The sequence below is a fragment of the Balaenoptera borealis genome (assembly GCF_965194805.1).
Source record: "Balaenoptera borealis genome assembly, chromosome: 5".
NCBI lineage: Eukaryota > Metazoa > Chordata > Mammalia > Artiodactyla > Balaenopteridae > Balaenoptera > Balaenoptera borealis.
This window is the reverse complement of record NC_138862.1, coordinates 3122483-3146235: the sequence shown is the minus strand read 5'-3', so window position 1 is coordinate 3146235 and position 23753 is coordinate 3122483. Positions and strand designations below refer to the sequence as shown.

Below are 23753 nucleotides of genomic sequence, written 5' to 3'. Positions count from 1 at the left end.
TTTGTTTTTGATAGTCTGGATACATAAAAAATGTGACCGCACACAGACATCCTTGCTGTTTGTAGTACTGCTTCAAGCACAGGAATTCTGATAAATATAATTTCACATGATTCCCATCAAAAAAGAGAAAGCAAGGCCTATGTTTAATTGCATGTACTGTATTATGGAGTTCGTTCCCCACGGAGAGAAGTTCTGTTCATCTAGGTATGGAGGGGAACCAAATCCTGATACCATATTTCATGATTTAAAGAATTTTCCATGACTAGTTTCTGGCTCCCTGCATTTCAAAATTTGCTTCTCAGGACTTCCCTGGTGGTCCAGTGGTTGAGGCTCTGCCTTCCAATGCAGGGGACTCGGGTTCAATCCCTGATCCGGGAACTAGGATCCCACATGCCTGTGGGGCAACTAACCTGTGCGCTGCAATTACTGAGCCCACGTGCTCTGGAGCCCACAGGCCACAACTGGAGAGAAGCCTGTGCGCCACAAGGAAAGATCATGTGTGCCGCAACTAAGACCCGATGCAGCCAAAAATAAATAAATAAACATTAAAAAAGACAAAAATTTGCTGCTCCTCCTTCCCCACCTACTGCTGCTGCCAAACCTCTCAGGACGTGGTCACAGCTCACGTTCACGTCACATGTTTGTAAGCATGCTACATGTTCACGGTCATGGGACATGGTCATAGCACGTGTCCATGGTGGTCATACCGCAGTCTCCCCTCTGGTCACCACCTTCACATCTGCGTGCCTGGCGGGTCGGCTCGGTGGGAAGCAGGAGCGTCCCCGGAGGCCGTACCCACAGCAGACAGCTCTCAGTAGCTCGGCCACACGGGAAGTCGGTGTGAACCCACAGACATGTCTCTAAACCCAGACAAAGTGTGCCCCGCCAGCCACTCCAAGCCGGCCAGGAGGGGAAAGTGATGGGGGACCCTGGAGTGGAAAGAGGCTGTGGTTTGGTTTTGTTTTTTTGGCACATGGGATCTTAGTTCCCTGACCAGGGATCGAACCCGTGCCCCCTGCAGTGTGAGCGCAGAGCCCTAACCACTGGACCTCCAGGGAAGTCCCAAGAGACTGTGGTCTTAAGTGATTGTGGTCAAATACCCTCCTTTTGCAAGTCTGACGCCACCTGACTGTGTGAAGCCTTGGCTGGCCCCACCACTACTCCCGGGAGGGGCCTGAGGCTTGTCTCCTTAGCCACGGGGGAGCCGCCCCTGGGCTGGGGTCAGCGTCCAGCTTGCACACGTGCCATGATGATGGCCAAGTGCATCTTCACACAAAAGCCTCAGCACTTCCCATTCAGCTCATTTAAATATAACACATACGTGCGGGCAGGAGTGAGTGAGAGCAGGCAAGATTGCCCCATGTCAAAAAGAAAAAAAAAAAAAAAGAGTATGGATTTATAGTATATAGTAACCAATTATCTTTTGGCAAAAATCAGTGACTGTTTTCCCAAGTCTGGAGAACACATGAAACATTCAATTTTCTCCAGTATCTGTTTCTTTTACTTGAGGATGTTACCTTGATCTGTCAGAAGTGAGGACTTCTCCCCGCCTCCCTGAAATCATGAAAACTGTGCAGCTGAACCCCAGTTAGTGCGAGCACTCACCACACACTTCCTCGTGGGAAACGGGCAGCAGGCGCCCCTGCATCCTGCAAATACTGAGTATCCCAGCTCCGTGATGGACACACGGCTAGGTGGGATCTCCGACCTGCCAAAGGTTATCACCTGGATGAAGCCGGGAGTCGTACCCTCGAGCCAGGGGAGGGGGTCTGACTTTGAGTCTGCTCTGCTCTCTGAGGACCCTCGTCCTTCTTCCCTAATCGGAGGTGGAAGGGGCACAGCTACACATGACCACTGTTCTCAAGACCCGCCCCCCCACCCCAAACACCCAACATCCTGACACAGGCCCAAATGTCTGTGTCTGATGCTACAGTTTGTTCATAACAGAAATACACATACAAGCCCAGGGAAGATGGGAGCCCCACTTGGGGTCCTGGGGCCTTGATTAGTGGGGCGTCCTCCGACATTGTGAGTTGTTTCTTTGCGGGGTGCCCCAGAGATTTCTTTTTTTTAACATCTCTGGGATGACGTATCCGAGCAGGCTCCCAGATGAGTGAGAAGCCAGCCTTTCTTCTGTGTGGGGAACAGGGTGCTGGTGAAAGGGGAGATGGACAGGGCAGGCACCCACCACAGGCTTCTCCAGACATCAGGGCACAGCAAGTGCCAGGGGAAGGTGAGGGGTGCAGACTCTGCCCTCCAAACCACCCGTGCCCTGTGCCCCGAGCAGCCCCTGCTGCCCAGCGCATATTAAAATACCTTCCATTCATACCGGGTTCGACGCTTACAAATCAAGTATTAACCTAAGTAATGTTGGGAATGAAACAGTAAAACTGAATCAGCCCCTCGGCCACTGCGGGGCTGGGTGGTGGGGTACCTCACCTGGGCGGAGGGTGAAGACGGAAATGGGTGTTCCAGAAAGTGGGCTGTTCGGGATCTGGTTAAGCAAGGTCTACCCACACTCAAGGAGCGGACCTTCCACAAAATAGATACTAGGGCAGCATGAATGATTAGGTCCATGTTAGAATTATGCTTGTGACAGATGGAGACGTGGGTTGGAACACAAATTCTCCATGTATGTTCCTTTTATCCATTTGGATTTTTGAAGTATGTGAATTTATTACTTACTCAAAAATAAGATTTTAAATCTTTGGGAAAAAATTTTTAAAGAAAGAAGCAACTCTTTTTACCAAATGAGGCTGAAGCTATTTCTTCTGTTGACCCCGCCTGCTGAACCCCCAGCTAAGCAGGGATGTAATGGGTGGAACAAATCAGGGACAGAATATGGCCAGGCACGGCCGTGCCAGTCTAACATCTAAAACAGGCAACCAGGCAAACACATTAAAGGGGCAAACATGGGCAGCCTGGAGAGAAGCTTCTTTGTGCTTTCTTAGGTGGTCGAGGCCGACCGACCACCTGCATCCCCTTGGCAAGAGCTGCCTCCAGGCTCTGAGGGCCACGGAGCGGCTTCCTGGACCACCACGCTCTGTCCTGGGATGCCAGCCCTGCCCCGGAGTGGGACCAGCCCTCGAGGGATGGAGTCCGACCTGTCACGTGGGCTCCCCCAGTCCTTTTTTCTCTCTTTTAAGCACTGGCGTTAAAACCTTACAAAATCCAAACTAATCAGAGCCCAGGTTACAAGTATATCTTGATGTTTTTAGTTCATCAGAAGCCTTGCCAAGGTTTTTAAAGTATGGGGCTTAAAATACATCATCCGCTGCTCCGAGCCAGCTGGGGGAAGCCAAAGGAAAACACCGTCTCCCTCGGAACATATGGCAAGTCGCTGCTGCCGGAATAGGGAGAAATCAGAAAAGAAAAGATGCTCTGGCACAAAAGTAAAATGTGGGTTTATTGCAGGGAAATAGACAAAGCTTCATGCCACCAAATGCTGTTTTCAGAGCGATTTTTTTTTTTTAAAGCTGAGATTTCTTTTTTTTTTTTTGAGATTTCTTTTTTTTTAATTAATTTATTTTTGTCTACACTGGGTCTTTGTTGCTGCGTGCGGGCTTTCTCTAGTTGTGGCAAGCGGGAGCTACTCTTCGTTGCGGTGCACGGGCCTCTCATCGTGGTGGCTTCTCTTGTTGCGGAGCACGGGCTCTAGGGGCGCGGGCTCAGTAGTTGTGGCTCACGGGCTTAGTTGCTCCTCGGCACGTGGGATCTTCCTGGATCAGGGCTTGAACCCGTATCCCCTGCATTGGCAGGCGGATTCTTAACCACTGCGCCACCAGGGAAGCCCTTTCAGAGAGAATTGTTAAATGATAGAGTTGATGAAAAAAAGAAAGGGGGAAAGGCATTGCTGAAACCTCACGTGGGTGCTGGGGACCCGACCGTCCTACCTGAGATGGCGACCGGAAGGGAGGGAGATGGATCTGGATAGAGCTAACATGTGCACACTGCACAGCGAGGTTCGTGGGCAGGACGGGCTCCAGCCTGGGCCTCATGGTCCTCCAAGCAGATCCTTTTCTTTCTTTTTTTTAAAAATGTATTTTATTGAAGTATAGTTGATTTACAGTGTTGTGTTAATTTCTGCTGTACAGCAAAGTGACTCAGTTACACTTATATACGCATCCTTTTTCATATTCTTTTCCATGATGGTTTATCCCAGGAGATTGGATATAGTTCCCTGTGTGCTACAGCAGGACCTTGTTGTTTATCCATTTGAAATGTAATGGTTAAGCAGGTCCTTTTCTGGCCCGTGGCTTTCAGTTCCCACCTTCCCCCTTCTCACCGTGCCACCGGGTCCTTTAAAGCATCGTGATGGCATCAGCAGGTGTACTGCTGCAAACGAAGGTCACCTGCACGCAGGGGACAGCTTAAAGAGCTTGTGGTGCTTGAACCATATTTAAGGTTTATTTTTCAGCATCTTTGGATGTCCCCTGTATTTCTGCTCAGTCTTTTGGTTATTTAATCTAAAACGCATGATTCTCTTTTCCACACTTTTAGCATTCCTGGGGTTTCCACCTCGCTCTCCTCCTTTCACTGAATGTTAGACTTGTTATTGTTATTAAGGATTTGGCAACACAGAAGGAGGAAATTTTATGTAGTGTCACTGGGTAGTCAACGTTTTACTACTGGAGTTGGAGCGTCCTTAGGAAAATATGTGTGCAACAAAAGACTGTTGGTGGTGTAACTGTAGAGGTATTAGGTTAATATATAATGCATAAGTCTGTGTCATGGATCGTTTTTATTCATCATAAAATTTTCAAATGACTCGAGGAGGTGTGGCCCTCGCAGCTGTTCCCCCGCGCTAACGGCCTCGGGCTCTGACTCAGAGAGGAATTCTGTGCCAAAGCACCTGGCAGGCACCACAGTTCTTGGGATACTCCCAGGGAGGCGATGACTCGTTGTCAGCAGGGGTGAGGATGACAAACCAATAAAAGGCTGCGTGGGGAGGACCTGGTGAGGATAGAAGTCTGGGTCCCTGGCGTGTGAAGAGGCTGTTTTGACCCCAAAATGCTTACCATTGATTTACTTAAATCAGTTTCTATTTACGAAGTCTGATTTTTGCCCCCTGGAGCAGATCGGAGAGGCCTGTGAACACGAGTCCGAGGACAGAGCTGCATGTGGAGAGCGGATCCCCCAGCCTGACGCCCGCGTGCCCCTCACCTGGCGGTGCACAGTGTCTGTCTGAGGTCGGACCGTGCAGCCCTCGAGATGCCCTGAGGCTGCTGTCTCTAGGGCCGAGCTGCTCAAACTTGACCCCGTAGGAATCGCCCAAGGGCGCCGGTGACTCCTGGGCCCAGGGTGGGAGCTGCGGGGACAAAACAAACGAGAGTGGAGATTGATTTTATTCAGGCTGCTAAGGTAAGGGGATGCCCAAGATCAGAGCGTCTCAGCGGAGGGGGCCTGCCTCGGGCTTTACAGGCAGGGCCGTCGAGAGACGGCTCAGTGCGCTGAACGGAAATGTTTGTCTCTGTGTCCAGCTGGTTTCACAGGGACAATTCTAATCTCAGCTCACCCTTCACAAGACAAAGAACAGGACATTGGAGGGCCTGTGTGTAAAAGGGCATCTTCTGCGAGTCCTGCGGGAGTCGTGAGGAAGCGCGGACTTATCTAAGTCGTGTGGGGCAGGAGGGTTTCCTGGGGCTCAGCACCAATAATCCGCACTTTAGACAAATGCTCAGTGACTGAGAGGCAGGTGGGACTGGACCAGACGTTGAGAAACTCTGCTCTGGAGCGTCTGAGAGATGCGAGAGGGCCCGTGTTGCCCTGGTAACACCTTCGACATCTCCTGGTCCTGTGATAACCTGACACACTGTGGTGCAGGTATCGCGGCCTCTCCAGCGTTTGCTGCTGTCGGCCCATGAGGCGGGTCTCCCCCATCTGACACTGGGGAGACCCCAGGCCCACGATGGAGGAGGTGCCTCCCCGTCCCCGCCGAACAGAGGGTCTGCCAGCCTAGGGTACCTGCCCTCTGCCCTCTGTCCTCAGTGACCTTTGCGGGCCTGTCCCCTCTCACCCCAACCTGGTCGGACCAGAACCACCCGGGCTTCCCCACCATGACCCTCAGTGCTGGGCGGATGGCGACTGCTCCCACAGGGCGTAGGCTGCTTTCTGCTGCCCTCTCCCTGTTCCCAGCGGGACACAGTCCCAGTCATCTGAGGACACTTCCTGCGGGCACTGGCTGCGAGCTGGGGCCAAGGGACGAGGCACCGCTGGTTCCTCCCATGGGGTCATGGAGAGCTGAGAGCCCCCAGAGGGAGGGCAGGGGAGGGGCGGTGCCAGAACCGGGGAGGCAGGCGAATGCATGGGGCTGTGACAGCGGGCGAGGACCCTGCACCCATGGTGACCCAGGCATGACCCCTCACTTTCCACCGACCCTCTGCCTTCTGAAGGTGCCCACGTCGGCCTGCCCACCCGGGAGCCAGAGGAGGATCCTGGGGGCAGCCAGTGCGATGGTCCCTCAGGGCACAGAGCAGGAGGGGGCAGGGGGAGGGCTGGGGGCGGGTGCAGCATCCCCGCCTTCCCTGCGGGAACCAGGCTGGGCTTCCTCCTTCTCCCCTGAAAAGGGCACCTCTTCCAGGGCACAGCAAGAGCCCATGCGGACACTGGGGATATTTTCATTTATCGGCATCTACATTTTTGTTTGCTTCTATATGTGAGCTTTCAACGATGTGTGTTATTCGAAAACAAAATCTAATACAACTGGTCTGTTCTCAAACATACACGAAGCAGCGACAGGGGGAAACGTTAGGGCAGCTGGCCCATCCCTGACCCATCCCCGGGCTTGCGGTTGGGCTGGAGGTACTGCCTCCTCTTAGAGGGTGGCCCCCAGGCCCCCGAGGTGCTATGTTGAGACCTGGGGGTGGTCGCAGGACTTATCTGGACCAGGTACCTGGGCCCAAGGTGAGTGGGCTGGGGGTGAGTGGTACGACTCTGACACCAACTCCGGGGTCAGTGCAGACCCTGCAGGTTGAGGACATGGTCCCCCCACAAGACCGTCCTCACTCCCGACACCAGCTGCACTTTGGGGGTTCCAGGACCCTCGTGCTTCTGACCAACTGGCTACAAATTTGGGGGTTCCCAGCACCCCCTCCAGTTCCATCGGTCGCCAGAATGACTCACGGAACTCAGGAAAGCAGGTCCCAATGACTACAGGTGAGGTCCGGGAGGGCCCTCGGGTGCGCCCTCCGCCCATCAGCACAGCCACGTGAGTCGCTGATCCAGACGCCCATCTGAGTTTCCAGCGCCTGGAGTTCCTAGGGGTTTGTTACATACGCATGATTGAACCACTGATCTTGTGATTGAATCCAGTTTCCAGCCCCCCCTCCCCTCCCTGGAGGTCAGAGGTCAGCCTGATGTCACTCGACACCAGGTCCCCACCCTCTAAACCCTTGTCTTTCTGGCACGATGGGCGCCCCCCAACCTGAAGCTCTCAAGGGGCCACGGTTAGTCACCTCATTAGCATAAACTCAGGTGTGGTCTGAGGGGTGGAGCAGGAACCGGAGACAAAGATGCCAAATTCTTGTTGTACAACAGCTGCCCAGGGGGTGCCTAGAGGCGCCAAGGAAATTCCTGAACTGGCCATCTCGCCTCTGGGAGCTGCCCTGGAAGCCCCACCCCTGTGGGGAGGCCAGAGGAGGGGACGCGTCTGGCAATGTTTCCTCGATGCCCGGGCATCCAAAGCTCAACAGAAAACCCCAGACACGCAAGATGTCTTGGCGGGAGATGGTGTTTGCTGTCATTCTCCTCGCAGGAACGTTGGAGCTGCCAGTGCAACAACAAAAATAAGTATTTTTAGGGTTGCAGTTAAACAAAAGGTCACACATTTATTCTTTATGACTCCATATGTTTGGAATTTAAATAACATTCTTCTGAGTAAATGTAATTCGGGGCATTTAGCTTCCTAGTTATTCTTTAGAGGGACTCTGATTTTTACTTTCAGGAAGTAAGCTCTTAATTTATTTAAATAGTTGTGGGCTGAGATAAATCTATCCGTGTGATGGATCTGGTTGAAGACCTCTGTCCCAGCTGACACTGTGTCGTGGGTGACACGCTCTCTACATGACCGAGTCAATCTGTGTGTGGGATGGCTGCGTCAGTTTGCAGGAGCACAGTTAGGACGGAGGGAAGTTGGCTTCTGGTACCTACCTTCCCCCACAGACTCAGTGTATCATTCTGGGTGATACTTTTCAGTGCTTCTATTTTCCCATAAAGTGGAATTATTAACACTTGCAGCCTACTGCATTGAAATAGCATGATGTCTGGGATTTGCTTTAAACTATGTAAGGGGAACAAAGGATGGGAAATAGATGAAACAAGATTGGCAAAATATTGACAGATGAATGAATAAAGAAGATGTGGTGTATATATATATAATGGAATACTACTCAGCCATAAAAAAGAATGAAATAATGCCATTTGCAGCAACGTGGATGAACCTAGAGATTATCATACTAAGTGAAGTAAGTCAGAAAAAGAAGGACAAATACCATATGCTATCACTTATATGTGGAATCTAAAAAAATGATACAAGTGAACTTATTTACAAAACAGAAATAGACTCACAGACATAGAAAACAAACTTATGGTTACCAAAGGGGAAAGGGTGGGGAAGGGATAAATTAGGAGGTTGGGATGAACAGATACACACTACTGTATATAAAATAGATAAACAACAAGGGCCTGCTGTACAGCACAGGGAACTATATTCAATAACTTGCGATAAACCATAATGGAAAAGAATCTGAAAGAGAATATATATATATGTATAACTGACTCACTTTCCTGTACACCAGAAACTAACACAACATTGTAAATCAACTATACTTCAGGGAATTCCCTGGTGGTCGGTCCAGTGGTTAGGACTCCGCGCTTCCACTGCAGGGGGGCACGGGTTCGATCCCTGGTCGGGGAACTAAGATCCTGCAAGCTGCATGGAGCGGCCAGAAAAAAAGAAAAGAAAAAAACCTGCAATACAGAGTTGTTTGTTTGGGGGGAAAAAAAGAAAGTCGTTAAAAAAGATTGGCAAAATGTTGATAAGCTTACAGCTGAATGATGAGTCCACACAGGTTCATGATACTCTTCCCTCTACTTTTGTGCATGCAAAGAATTTTGTGAATTTTTGTGAAAACTTCCCAAATGAAAAGGTTAAAAAGATAAGAGTAACACCTGCCCCTGTGTACCGCACATGAGCTGTCCTTAGAGCACCTTGTATCCCTTGGAGAAGGATGTCTCGTAAATACAAGACCGAGTCACTACTCCGTGGCCCTCAAATTAATTGCATCACACCTTGAGGTATTGTTGACGAGGAGATAGAAAACAGATCAGACCCCACGGGAAGCATGGCCACAAAAGAGGAAGACAGAACTTTCAAAGCATCGGATGCTACGAGGGAAGAGCTCGTCTTCAACTGACAAACTGGAAGGCCATCTGGGCAAATCGTTGACGTGGGAGGTGCATTTGCAATACATCAAAAATATGTTTCCCGGTCGCTGACAGTTTATTTCTGGAGTTCCATAAGTGTAACATTTCCGATCTCGTAAATGATAAATAATAAATGTTTATTTATAAATCACTGGTTCCCAGAGGCGGATGAGCACACAAAATAAAAACAAGCTGCAGAAGCTGGTTAATTCCCACCAGCCTGACTCACGGTGGGGATTCACGAGCCCGCGGGAGAGGCCAGTACACCCAGGAAACTGTGTTCATCACAACACCAAGGCTACCAAGCGTGGTCGGCGAGGCACGTCCTTGCAGATCAACAAACCTGCCCCTGCTTGGAAAGATGCATGTTTGAGAAGATGTCGTTGGCTTCTTGCAAACCCCTGGGCTTTCTGTGATAGGAGACAGAGCATTAGCTAAAGATTGGTGCAAAAAAAAACCCTGAAAGGAAAAGAACGCCTCACGGTTCTATCAAGAGCACCCTTCCTCGGTCAGGGTGTGTGAGCTGCCGAACTGGCTGCCAGAGGTGGAAGCAGTTTATTCTTCCAGGCCTGGGTGACAGGGACCCACAGCTGTTTCGAGAAATGATAATCGTGGAGAAAGGTGACGTGGCTCTTGCTGAAAATGAGCCAAAAATGTACCTCAAATTACTCTGTAACTCAAGGCCTCCCTAATTTTTAAAAACAGCTAACGTGTCTTTGGGAATGCAGGATGGCTGAGGATTGGAACAAGGCAGGAGTGGAAGCTTATCTTAGTTAGCAAACCCTTTGGCCATGAGATAATAAGATGGTGTAGATAAGCTTATAGCGGAATCAGAATAAGTAAGAAATGCTTTTTTAAAGGCTTTGAAAACTTTTACATACAATTGGCAAAAGCTTAGCTAATTTTAAGTGATTCCACCCCATTGTTAAACAAGCCTTCCGAATCCTTACTAGGGAAGCGTTTGTGTTCTTTGTTCACTCTGAAGGCAGTAAAAGAGGACGCCCAGTTAGTTAAGCCGTGAAGAGCACTGGCTGGGATGAGGGCCCGGCCCCGGCTTCGTGGTCCTTCGGGGCTGCTGAGAGCCCTCAACTTGTCCAGACAGTTTTCTTCCCATAAAAGGACCCAGGGTTTCCTTCCAGGTCTCTAATTACATGAGCACTTTCTGTTTTCAGGTAACAAATCTATTCTTTAATCTTTTCCACTGATCCTGACTAATATTTGCACATAAGAAAAGTGCATTGATTTGCATGATCTAAAAGTGCATTTACATAGCACAGGGAGATCAGCTTGGTGCCTTGTGACCACCTAGAGGGGTGGGATAGGGAGGGTGGGAGGGAGACACAAGAGGGAGGAGATATGGGGATATATGTATATGTATAGCTGATTCACTTTGTTATAAAGCAGAAACTAACACACCATTGTCAAGCAATTACACTCCAACAAAGATGTTAAAAAAATAAAGTAAAAAAAAATAAATAAAAGTGCATTTAGATAATGTCATATACATGGTGACGCGGCCAAATAAGAGGCCACGGGCAGTGAGAGGGCGGCACAGCCCCTGAGGGTGGCGAGCTGTCGGCCAGCCCACCACCCAGCCAGGCTTGGTCCTTTCTTTTCTTCTCATTGAAAATATGCTGTAGAAACAGCAGCTCTGTTCTCTGATGTCTCAAGAGATGGTAAACATTCATTTCAGCAAGATCAGGAAAAGAGCCAAGAATGAGGGGGCAAGAAGAAAAAGAAACATTTTTTCATTTTAATGCTCCTTTTTGTGCTAATTTCGTGCGGTCCCGAGGGCAGGAGGACAGCGTGCCAGCCCCGCCTCCCTCTCCCCTTGAGCCTCCATCATCAGCCTCCCCGGATGAGCCGCAGAGACCCCAGGCCCTGCAAAGGCCAGTGCAGCCGGCCGGCGGGCAGGGGCGGGAGAGGGGCCCGCAGCCAGGCCACCATCTCTCTGTCCCCCCTCATCCTCTCTACCCACCTCCCCCACCGCTCCTCCTCGGCCAGGTGGGCAGCCAGAGCCCCTCCAGGCAGGAGGGCACCCTTCCCAAGGACACTGATGGCTGTGGGCAGAGAGGAAGCAGGACTTGAAAGCACGTCTTCTGAGGCTGAACCTCAGCTGTAACATCCCTGTAGGAAGAACCTGGACCTGAGCCTTCCAGGGTCCTCCCACGGCCGCCTTGCCATCCACGGTAGGGAAGGACGAAATGGTGCAGCAAGTAAATGAAGCCTGCCTGTTCTCGTGGTGGCCTCAACGTGCCATTCTAAGGGCCTAAATAGAGACAGAAAGGGGTACTGTCTTACTCAGGGGTCTCCAGAGAATCAGAACCAATAGGATGGAGAGATAGATAGATAGATAGATAGAGACATACAGACACACACATAGAGAGAGACAGACACAGAGACAGAGAGAGATTGATTTTAAGGAAGTGGCTCATGCCACGTGGGCACTGGCAAGCCTGAAGTCTGCAGGCAGGTTGGCAGGCTGGAAATTCTGGTAAGCAGTCGGCTGGGAGAATTCCTTCCTCCTCAGGGAAGCTCAGTCTTCTCTCTAAAGGCCTTCAACTGGTCGGATGAGGCCCACCGCATTACGAGGGTGCTCGGCTTTACTCCAAGTCAGCTGATTCAAACGTTAATCACACCTGACAAATACCTTCACAGCAATATCTAGACGGGTATTTGACCACACAACTGGGCACCCCAGCACAGCCACGCTGACACAGGAAACTAACCATCCCAGGTGCCGAAGCCCAGGAAATCCTGTCCTGACCCAACGCAGCTGAGCCCACGCCCAGTGCCAGCTGCACACACTGGGTCATCTCACAGCTCTTGCCTCTGTCTTCCTCCGGCCTGAGTGCGTTGCCTCTCTCTTTTAAAATAAAGCACAATTGGGCTTCCCTGGTGGCGCGGTGGTTAAGAATCCGCCTGCCAATGCAGGGGACACGGGTTCGAGCCCTGGTCCGGGAAGATCCCACATGACGCGGAGCAACTAAGTCCGTGCGCCACAGCTACTGAGCCTGCACTCTAGAGCCCGCGAGCCACAACTACTGAGCCCGCATGCTGCAACTACTGAGCCCGCGTGCCTAGAGCCCGTGCCCTGCAACAAGAGAAGCCACTGCAATGAGAAGCCCGCGCACCGCAACAAAGAGTAGCTCCTGCTCGCCACAACTAGAGAAAGCCCGCGCGTAGCAACGAAGACCCAACGCAGCTAAAAATAAATTTAAAAAATAAATAAATAAAGCAAAAGTGTTATTCAGCCTTAAAAGGAAGGAATTCTGACCCATGCCACAACACAGATGAACCCTGAGGCCACCATGCCCAAGGACATAAACCAGTCACCAAAAGATGCGTCCACTCAGACGAGGCCCCCGAGAGGCAGAGACAGAAGGCAGAACTGTGACCCCCCAGGGGCTGGGGGGTGTGTGGGGAGCTGCCCTTCCAGGGCCCAGAGCCTCAGCTTTGCAAGACGACGGAGCGCTGTGGATGGGCGGTGATGGCAGGACTACAGCACGTGTGCGCCAGGCCACTGACCTGGACGCCTGCAAACAGTCAGAAAGGCAAACCTTGTGTTATGCGTATTCTACCCAAGTGTGTAATACGGTTTCCAAATATTGGGGGTTCCCCATTATCTCTCTGTTACCGATCTGTAGTGTAGTTCCATTGTGGTGGGAGGACGGGCTTTGTACGACTGGAATCCTTTTAAATTCCCGGACGCCCGAGCGCACTTGCTGGCTTGCTCCGTCCTGCTGTTGTTGCCGTGTTTCCACTGCTCAGTGACCTCCTCAGCAAAGGGTCTCTTACAGGATTACAGAATCGAGTGATTTGCAGAACGATTGCAGCGGACACGATATGACGATATTTGTACGGTTCCCGGCGTGTGGAGGGAGAGGCCCTGGAGGGGTGTATGAAACATGGGCTCCGCTCAGAATAAAAAGATGGAGCGTCACACCGACCACTGAACACCCGCACGGGACCTCGCACCCCATGGGCTCTCAATTACAGGACAATAGCAGGTGAACGATGGAAAGGAGGAAAAGACATTGCTGAAGAGGTCCTGCGGGGAACTAACTAGACATCAATTTCAAGGACGTCATTCTTCCGTGCGGCACGCACGTCTAACCAGCTTCTCTCAATGTGTGGCCCATGGGCCCCGAGGGTCCCCAGACCTGTTCAGGGTTCAGCAGTTCAGGGTCAAAGCTACTTTTAAAAATTAGGAGTTTGGGATTAACAGATACACACTACTATATATAAAATAGGTAAACAACAAGGACCTACTGTATAGCACAAGGGACTATAAATCACTTATAATGGAAAATAATCTGAGAAAGAGTAGATATTTGTATAAGTGAATCACTTTGCTGTGCAGCAGAAATTAACACAACATTGTAAGTCAACTATACTTTGGTAAATTTTTAAAAATCTGAAAAAGAATGTATATATGTATAACTGAATCACTTTGCTGTACACCTGCAACTAACACAACAGTGTAAATCAACTATACTTCAATTAAAAGATAACTGATACTAAAAAAACTACTTTTCTAATAATACTAAGACGGTCCTTGCATTTTCACGGGGACGTAATGGTACATACATATATCACCATCTTTATCCATTCATCTGTTGATGGATACCTAGGTTGTTTTCATATCTTGGCTATCGTAAATTATGTTGCTATGAACACTGAGGTGCATCTATCTTTTCAAATTAGTGTTTTTGTATTCCTTGGATAAATACTCAGATATGGAATAGTTGGATCATATATGGTAGTTCTAGTCTTAATTTTTTGAGGAGTCTCCTCACTGTTTTCCATACTGGCTGCTCCAATTTACATTCCGCGCAACTGTGATTTTTAATATTGCCTAGTGAAATGGGTCAATATTTGGAATAACTGCATAATTCAGTGAATTAATATTTTCCAAATGACCAAATGGCCATGTTACAAAATCATGTGTGGGTAATAGATCCATCCAAAGTGCCAGAGAGACCAGTGGGTTTTAGTCTAACAGCAGGAAGGGTACATTGCAGTGCTGCTGGAGTCCACATTGCAATGAACCTGTAAGGAACATTCACGTGTCAGTTTTGGTGGAGAACCTATATAAACGCTCCTCCATTTTCCTGCTACACATCCCTGCGAGGTCAAATTTTCTTCACAGACATCAACTAAAGCAATATATTACAAGAGACTGAACACAGAAGCAGCTATGAGAATCTAGCCGTCTTCTATCAAGCTAGACATTAAAGAGATCTGCAAAAATATGAAACAAGTCCCTTGTTCTCACTAATCATTTTTTGAAAAGAATGATTTTTCATAAAATGTTATTTATTGTTGAGTAACATGGAATCGGTTTCTTATTGTAAGTTTAAATACATGAATAAGAATCTTTTAAAAACAATCTTTTAGTCTTAATTTCTAATATTGTATATGTTTTCATGAACCCAAAGCCAGCTGCGAAGTGGGACAGGGCAGGCTCTGGCTGGGAGAATTCAGGGTGGTAAAAAGGGACTCATTCCAATCCCTCTGGGAAATTAAGTCTAAACTCCCCAATTCCTCATTTTTAGGAATTTCTTTATCTTATACATTTAACCTCTTAAGTATTTCATAAGGTAGGAGGGGAGGGAAAGACAGCTAAAGAAATTGGGAAGCAAAGGAGTCTTAAAAATCATTGATACCACCTCACACCCACGAGGGTATAGACCCAAAAGAACTGAAAGCAGGAACTCAAACAGATATTTGTACATCCATGTTCACAGCAGCATTACTCACACTAGCCAAGGGGTGGAAACAACCCCACTGTCCACTGAAAGGTGAATGGATGAACAAGATGTGGTCTATCCAGACTACGGAATATTATTCAACCTTAAAAGAGAAGGAAGTCCTGTCACCTGATACAACATGGAGGAACGTTGAGGACATTGCGCTTGGTAAAATAAGCAGGGGCCTTCGAGTAATGTTTAAATCAGATCACTCTTCATAGCAAACAATAAAGAGAAGTTGGATTCTGCTTGTTAGTTCCGTTTCTCCGACCAGGAAGTGGACGCACAGCCCGGCTGGATGCTTCGGGCAGAGGTGGGCTTCATCCACCCACCACCCTGGACCCCCTACGCCGGTGGCAGCGATCAGAACAAAGTGAGCTCGGCCCTGCGAAAGCTCGTGTTGTCATTACTTCTGTAACTTCAACGAGAAACAGACTTTTACATACATGACATCACAGACCATGCCTCTTGACCGTTACCCAATTTAGAAACTGGCCCGATCACAAAGGAAGCTGAAGCAGCAGCTGGTTTGGGAAAGTCGCTGGTTGCAAGCGAGCAGCTGGGTCACTGTGCCACTTGCAGCTGCGTGGCCCGAGGAGGTCTGTTCTGGTCCTGCTCAAAAAAGTCGCCACCTGGCTCTCCTCGGGAACAGCCAACTCCAGAACCTGTGGCGCATCTGAGGGGTGGGCAGCCATCATGGTGTGACCCGCAACGAGACCGGGGAGAGGGGACCGCTGTGAAATAGGAGCTGCGGAACGAAGCTTCGTGCCATCGACACAGCTGCACTGGGGCAGGTGGGTGGAACAAAGCTCTTCCACTGGCAAAGCTGTCCAGAGGCTGTGCAGTCAGGGGAGAGGCAGGAATCGTTGTCCTCTACCACGGTGTTTCGTACTTTTTTTAACTGGACAATATAGTTTAATGTCGCAAAAATCTAGGGAACGATCCGGTATTTCAGTTAAGGCTCTGGGTGCCTGAAAATGATAAGGAGAAAATTGGTTTCACGGCCTAAAAACATGAGGTTGCATCAGGGAACGTGTTTATGTAAATAAGACTTAGTTTAAAACCTTGGAAAGGTCAGGCTAAAACCAAGAGGAAGTTGGCTTTTCACTGTAGCATCTGCTGTTTGGTTGCTTGTTTTGACTGGTATTTCGTACCCTTGGCGTCATCTCAGGGGAGCATGCCTGGCCAGGAGGCAAGCCTGGGAGACAGGGGCCACCGCAGCGCCCCTGCCCCCAGAATGCCTCCTCAATAAACATTTTCCTGCTGAGCAGATTTTCAGTTAGTGACAGAGAGTCACCCCAAGTAAGCCGAGTCATTCTGGTGTCAGGGCTGGAGCCCACTGGCCAGGAGAGGCCTTGGTTTGGAGGTGTGGTGATCAATCATAAAACGGCCACGGGACCGTGCTGACCTATGGATGGGGAAGGGACCCACACGGCACGGACCTGGTGTGATTTGATGCTGTGATCAGAGCTCAGGCCCTAGTCCCCCTCACAATTCTGCCTGGCCAGCTGTGTTTCCACGGTAGGATTTCCTGGTGTGAGGGTTGGATTGTATCCCCCCAAAATTCATATGGTGAGTCCTAACCCCGAGGACCTCACAATGTGACTGTATTTGGAGATACAGGGTCTTTACCAAGTTACAGTGAGGTCACTGGGGTAGGCCCTAATCTGACTGATATCCTTAAAAAAGGGGGGAAACTGGGCACACAGAGGCACACAGGGAGAACACCACGAAGGCAGAAGTCGGGGTGATACTTCTACAAGCCAAGGAATGCCAAAAATTGCCAGCAAGCTACCAGAAGCTAGGGGAGAGCCTGGGACAGATTCTCTCTCACAGCCCTCGGAAGGAACCAACCCTGCTGACACCTTGATCTTGGACTTCTGGCCTCCAGACTGAGAGAGAATAACTCTCTGTTGTTTAAACCACTCAGTCTGTGGCACTTTGTTACGGCCGCCCTAGCAAAGTAATAATACACCTGGTGTAAGGACACCTGGAATAAGCAAAAACGTTTGCTGGGCGTCTCCAGTGGGCAACTATGCATTCTTTAGAGCTCACCCTTCTGGGTTATCTGATTCTAGCTTTTCCTTGCCTTTGAGCTATCTTACAGTTGTAGAGAACGGGTGATGATGCAAATTATTTCTGTCTATGGACTCTGTGATGGAGGGACAACCCTCACCCCATGGTCCCCAAATCCTCCCACCCAGAGCCAGATTTGCACAATTTGCAAGTTCACGCCAATATTCCTGCCTACATAGGTGTCTGTTCTTTGCATTTTCCTTTGAACTGGCTGGAATGTCTTACCAGTTCCCTCACTCAATTAACAAGCTCAGGAAGCTGTTTGCCACCTGCTGATTGCATGTCCGCCTGAGAGTCACAATTCTTTCTTTGGTCAACATTATTTTTTAACATTGGCCATGGCTGCCATTTCCCTGTTGCGTTGTGCTGGGATCCTTGAGGAGGAACTGTCACAGCTGGGGGCAGTGTCTCCCACCCTGATCTTTTAGGGACTTAATTGTTGGAATTGTCCTCTTTCGAAAACCGGGGCTCCGGGTGGGGGGGGTGGTGGTGGTGGGATGAACTGGGAGATTGGGATTGACATATATACAACTAATATGTATGAAATAGATAACTAATAAGAGCCTGCTGTATAAAGTGAATAAATAAATAAAATAACCAGTGGCAAAAAAAAACCCCCAAAACAAAAAAAAAAACCCAAATTGCTGACACAGGTGAAAGTAAACAAATAAAATTATTGTTAATTTTTTAAAAAAAATTTAAAAATAAAATAAATAAAAACAAAACCACGAGCCATGAAATAGAGAGAGACAGAGAGAGAGAGAAAGTAGATAGAAAGGTAGGAAAGCACTTCTTTCTTCAGCGTTCTAGTGACTGCTCCCTCCCCCTTCCCCTTCAGCCTAGGAGTTCACAGTGGTTTGTTGTTAATTAGTCCCCTGGATACTTAAGTATCTTTTTAAAATAGTACTTTTATTAAATTGCTCTTGAAATCTTCCTGATTGATACAACTCCCAAATTTGTATCTCTACCTATAACCTCACAAACTCCAGATTTGTTTACAAAACACTCACTTGTTATTCTCAGAAGTCATTTTGAAAATACCTCAAAATCAGCACGCACAAAACTGAACTTTTGAATTTCCCCCAAATACCATCTCTGCCAGAGCCTTCCCCATGTTATTTAATGGCAACTTCATCTGGGAGTTGCTTTAGCCACTCATTATCTTATGATCCAACAATTCTTTATTAGATGCACACCCCTGAGAAATTCTTGCACGTGTACCCCAGGAGACATGCAAAAGAATATTAATATCATGTCTATAATTCTTGCAAAGAAAGAACAGTCTAAATCTCATTAAGAGTAGATTGGATAAAATGCTGGAGAGGGTGTGGAGAAAAGGGAACCCTCCTGCACTGTTGGTGGGAATGTAAATTGATACAGCCACTATGGAGAACAGTATGGAGGTTCCTTAAAAAACTAAAAATAGAACTACCATACGACCCAGCAATCCCACTACTGGGCATATACCCTGAGAAAATCATAATTCAAAAAGAGTCATGTACCAGAATGTTCACTGCAGCACTATTTACAATAGCCAGGACATGGAAGCAACCTAAGTGTCCATCGACAGATGAATGGAGAAAGAAGATGTGGCACATGTGTACAATGGAATATTACTCAGCCATAAAAAGAAACGAAATTGAGTTATTTGTAGTGAGGTGGATGGACCTAGAGACTGTCATAGAGTGAAGTCAGAGAGAGAAAAACAAATACCGTATGCTAACACATATATATGGAATCTAAAAAAAAAAAAAGTGTTTCTGATGAACCTAGGGGCAGGACAGGAATAAAGATGCAGATGTAGAGAATGGACTTGAGGACACGGGGAGGGGGAAAGGTAAGCTGGGAGAAGTGAGAGAGTGGCATGGACACATATACACTACCAAATGTAAAACAGATAGCTAGTGGGAAGCAGCTGCATCGCACAGGAAGATCAGCTCGGTGCTTTGTGACCACCTAGAGAGGTGGGAGAGGGAGGGTGGGAGAGAGACACAAGAGGGAGGAGATATGGGGATATATGTATACGTATAGCTGATTCACTTTGTTATACAGCAGAAACTAACACAACATTGTAAAGCAATTATACGCCAATAAAGATGTCAAAAAAAAAAAAGAGTAGATTGGATAAGCAGTGGTTATACAGACGGAATAGTATACAGCCCTAAAAACGAGTGAACCTCAGTACTGTGCAGACTCATAAATGGATGTCTCAAACCAAAGATTAGGTTAAAAGAACAAGACTCAATAAAATTCAAATATTGTTTTAAAACAGTGAAAAGTAAAATATATTATTTCAGATTTCAAATCTAGATGGTAAAACTATAAGGAAGGGCAAAGGAATTACAAAACAAAAAACAGAAGTCAGGATATGTTTATTTCTGGTTAGAGAAAAAGAAAAGCATTTAAGAAAGGGGACAGTGGGTTTGAAAGGTAATGGCATTGTTCTATTTCCCAAGATTGATAAGTGTATTTATATTCCTTTTATTATTATATAAATGTACGTATATGCTATCTGCTCCCTTGCAGATAGATAATGTTTCATAATAAAAAAGTTACACAATTTTAAAAAAACGGGGCTCAGGCGTGAAGAACAGTGGGTCCTCCAGTCTCGGCCCTGGGCACCCACTGTGTGCTGGGAGCCTTCCACACGCAGCTCATTGCCTCCTCTGCAGAATCCCCTGAGAGATGTACGACAGTCCCCACTGAAGGCAGGGAGTTGGATCTCAGGAGGTCAAGTGCCCCCATCCACATTCACATGGCAAGTTGCAAAGCCAGACTCCACCCCCAGCACTGTGGACTGCAAGCCCAGGGCTCTTCTGACTATACCACAGTGCTCTCTTTTACACAGAAAAAGAAATATCACGTGGGTGGGCCCTAAGATGGTCCTGGGGGATCCTCTCTTACCGGTGTTTGTGTCTTCCTGTGACCCCCTCCCCTTGTGTGTGGGCAGGACCTGAGACTTGCTTCTAACCAATAGAATAGACAAGGGTGATGGGAAGATGCTTCTGGGATTACTTTACATAACATTGTAACTTCTGTCTGCCTAGCAGACTCTATTCCTTGCTGGCTTGGACAAGCAAGCTACTGTGTTCCTCTCTGGACAGGTCCATGTGGCAAGAAACTGAAGGGGCCTCCAGCCAAGAGCCAGCAAGGACCTGAGGCCCTCAGTCCATCTGCCCACAACAATGTGCACTTGGAAATGGATCCTTCCCCAGTCAAGCCTTCAATGAGACGCCAGCCCTGACGGCCACTCGTGACAGGCCCTGAGGCAGAGGACCCAGTCAAGACATGCCCAGATTCCTGACCCACAGAAATTTGAGATAATGTATGTTGTTTTCAGACACTAAGTTTGGGATAATTTGTTATGAAGCAATAGATAACCAATACACCATGCCTTAGAAGTACTCGTTCATGCATTCAACAAATATTTACTTGCCAGGCACTAGTACAGGTGCTCGGCATACATCAGTGAACAAAACAGAGTAAAATTCTTGTTCTCCTGGAGCGTAGATTCTAGTGTTTATGTGTGTGTGTGTTGGGGGTGGGAGCGTTGGACGATAGACATAATAAACAAGTTACATGGTTATACAGTTACATCATATGTTGCGTGTATCTACACGAGTACCACAGAGGAGGAAGCAGGGTGAGGAGGATAGGGAATGGGTTGGGAGTTTGCAATTTTAAACCTCTTTTGAGAAAGTGATGTTGAGAAAGATTTCAGGGAGTGAGGGAGAAAGCCATGCAGATATCTTTGGGAAGAGTGCTTCAAGCACAGGGAATAAGCAGTGCAAAGGCCCTGAGGCTGAATCACGCTTGCAGAGAGCGAGGAGCCGCAAGGTGGCAGACTGGAACAGAGTGGGTGACGGGAAAGGTGGTGGGAGCTGAGGTCAGAAGTGCAGAGGGGAGACAGATCCGGGAGATCCTCAGGGGCTCTGCATGGACTTTGCTTTTGCTCTGAATGAGATGGGTAACACTCGGGAGGGGTTGAGCACAGCAGTGGTGAGGTCTGACGTATTTTTAAAAGGATCATCCCCTACTCATCGCTGGTGACTTCCTGCTCACCTATGCAAACTGAAGCAGCTTACACATGAGCCACACTGGCCGCCATAACAAGCCAAGAGACTTGCCCTTATTTTTAGGTGTTTTTCTCACTCATTCTTCTTACCAAAGCCCCAGATCCCAGCCATCCTCTGAGGATGGCCCAAGCCCTGCCTGCCCCCGTCACCTCCTCCAGCCTTCACCCCATCCGGGCTGCCACAGGCTTTGTGCACTGGCTCATAAGCTCCGCCAGGCAGGGTCCAGGGCTCACCTTTCTCCTACATTCTCCCCAACCCGCTCCAGCTTGACACAGGGCTGCACAGAGCGGGGCTCTGTCAGGCTGGCCGGCACCTTGGCAGAGTTCTTTCTGCCTTTCCCTGTGGGTCCCTCAAAGCGCTCCTCCGCCTCCCTGCCTGCCCCCACCTACTGCGCCCTCCCCTCCTGGCCTCACAGCACCTACTGTCATCTGGATAGTTCTATGAACAATTATACGAGGCTTTTCATTTCACACACCTAGACGTGGTCCTTGGGAAAATAGTAGCAAATCTTTATAAAAAAGAAATTGGAAGGAAAGTAATCAGAAGAGCTGCTTGTGCACAAACGTTCCTTTTCTGCTAGTAAACGGCCCTGGTGCCAATACTAGGGGGCAGGCTGTGGAGGGAGGCAAACGGAAGCAAAGGAAGCCTTGCCCTCCGTGACCCCACTTCTACCTCATTTTGAGTTATTTTTCCTAAAGAGGGCCCCCGAATGTGTGAGCCTTAGAGCCGCAAACCTGGAGGGGATCACTGACGGCACTTGCAGCTCTTCCTCTTTTCTGGAGATGGCCCTGTAGAGAGAAGGAAAGGAAGGGCGGGCGGATCATGGGGGGCACGGGTAGAGGAGACCAGGCGCAGAGGCCAGACTGGGGTGCAGGGCCTGGGCCCCATCTGCCTGGTGACTTGTACCTGGCTATCAGGGGGCTGCACACCCCCAGGTCTTCCTAGTCCGAGACCCCTGCTGCGTCACACACTTGATGGGAACCAGGTGAAAGCTTCAGCCCTGGGCCAGCACTAGGATGAGGCCAGCGAGCCCAGGGCTGCTGCACCGCGCCTGTGACCAGGGCAGACGGGTGGGCCCGAGCTTCGTATAATGCTCTGCTGTCCCTGCCTTAAAATTCTTAATAAAAAAAAAAAAATTCGTAATAACTTTTGAACAAGGGACTTGCATTTCCATTTTGCACTGGGCCCTGCACATATAGGTAGCCGGTCTGCATCACTGAGATTTTGGGGTCCCCTCCCTCCAACTTTCCACTGGTCAGTGGCTCACTGGCCTCCCCCGAGCCCAGGCGCTGCTACAACCTACTCTCTGGAAAACAGAGCCGTTCTGCAGGGCCACACAGACTGTCTGTGGCTTCCTGGTGTTGGTGGAACCCTGAAGACTTAGAGGAGGGATGTCCTGACGAGCTGTTCACAACTGAACCCACCCCAGGCACCTTCCAGCCACGTGTTCCCGTCCTGGGTCGGCTTCTTCCCGGAGCAGCGCGGGAGCCCTTCTCCAGACAGCGATCCCACACAGGAGGAAGGTTTCTGCAAAAATGCACAGTCGGCCAAGCCCCGTGCCTCTGCACTAGGGAAGGCCTGCCCTTCCCTTAACGTCTAGGAGCGCACGGCCACCGGCGGGGCCCGCGGGCGCAAGGCAGCACCGCCTTTTAAAGTCCACCTTGAAATACGGACCACACTTTTCGGGTCGCTCTAAGGGAGGCCACTTCACCTGCAGACGGGGCCTTGCGTGGATCAGCGGGGGACAGGTGCCTGAGGGCAGAGCGCGAGACCAGAGGCGAGCGTGTTGCGGTGGCTGGAGCCCGGACCAGGGCTAAGGCCGCCCGGGGTCAGGCGGGTCTCTGGGCACAGCCGCCGCGCTCGGGACGCACGTGCGCATCCGCGGGGAAGAAAGCGGGGGGCTGCCGCGGGCCTGTACACAAAGAGGGCGCCGCGCAGAGTAGGGGGCTGGGCGCCAAACGCCCGCGCGGCCCGGCCTCCGAGGGCAGCCCGGAGATGGCCGGGCCCCGCGGCGCCCGGGCGCGCGAAGAGGACCCGAAGCTCCTCCCGCGGATGGTACAGCCCGCCCTCCCCGCCGGATCCTCGTGGATGGTCTCGACCAGCCGAGCCCCACCACACACCTCCCCCGGCCGCTGAGGAGTGAGCGGAGGGGGCGTGGCGCGCTCAGGCCACGCCCCCATCTGCGTAGTAGTGAGGCGGGGCTCGCGGCCAGCGGGGTGGGCCTCTCCTCGCGCCGCGGCGCTCGTGGGCGGGGCCCGACTGGGGAGCGAGGCGGGGGTGGGGTCGGCCGCCGCCAGCCCCCGGCTCACTCTCCGCCCCCGGCGCGCAGGCCCCGCCCCCGGCCGCCGCGGCGCCGGGACGGGGCGGGGCCCGGGCCCGGAAGGCCCCGCCCCCTCTGTGAATATTGATGCGGCGCGCGTCGGCG

General features: G+C 49.9%; 1 long non-coding RNA gene across 5 annotated transcripts; it reads right to left on the bottom strand.

The window, feature by feature from the left end:
* Positions 1–3385: 3385 nt before the first annotated feature.
* On the bottom strand, positions 3386–23415 carry LOC309629265. Of its 5 annotated transcripts, XR_014244956.1 has the most exons (9): positions 23040–23415; positions 22753–22855; positions 22235–22445; positions 22063–22116; positions 15306–16147; positions 7455–7764; positions 7123–7256; positions 5164–5308; positions 3386–4024 (listed from the first exon to the last, which is right to left on the bottom strand). It is a non-coding gene; the product is annotated as an uncharacterized lncRNA (long non-coding RNA). The 5 variants fall into 5 exon arrangements; XR_014244957.1 differs by lacking the exon at positions 22235–22445 and having other exon boundaries at positions 3386–3792; positions 3894–4024; positions 22753–23414; XR_014244959.1 differs by lacking the exon at positions 22235–22445 and having other exon boundaries at positions 23040–23406.
* Between the last annotated feature and the right edge of the window lie 338 nt (positions 23416–23753).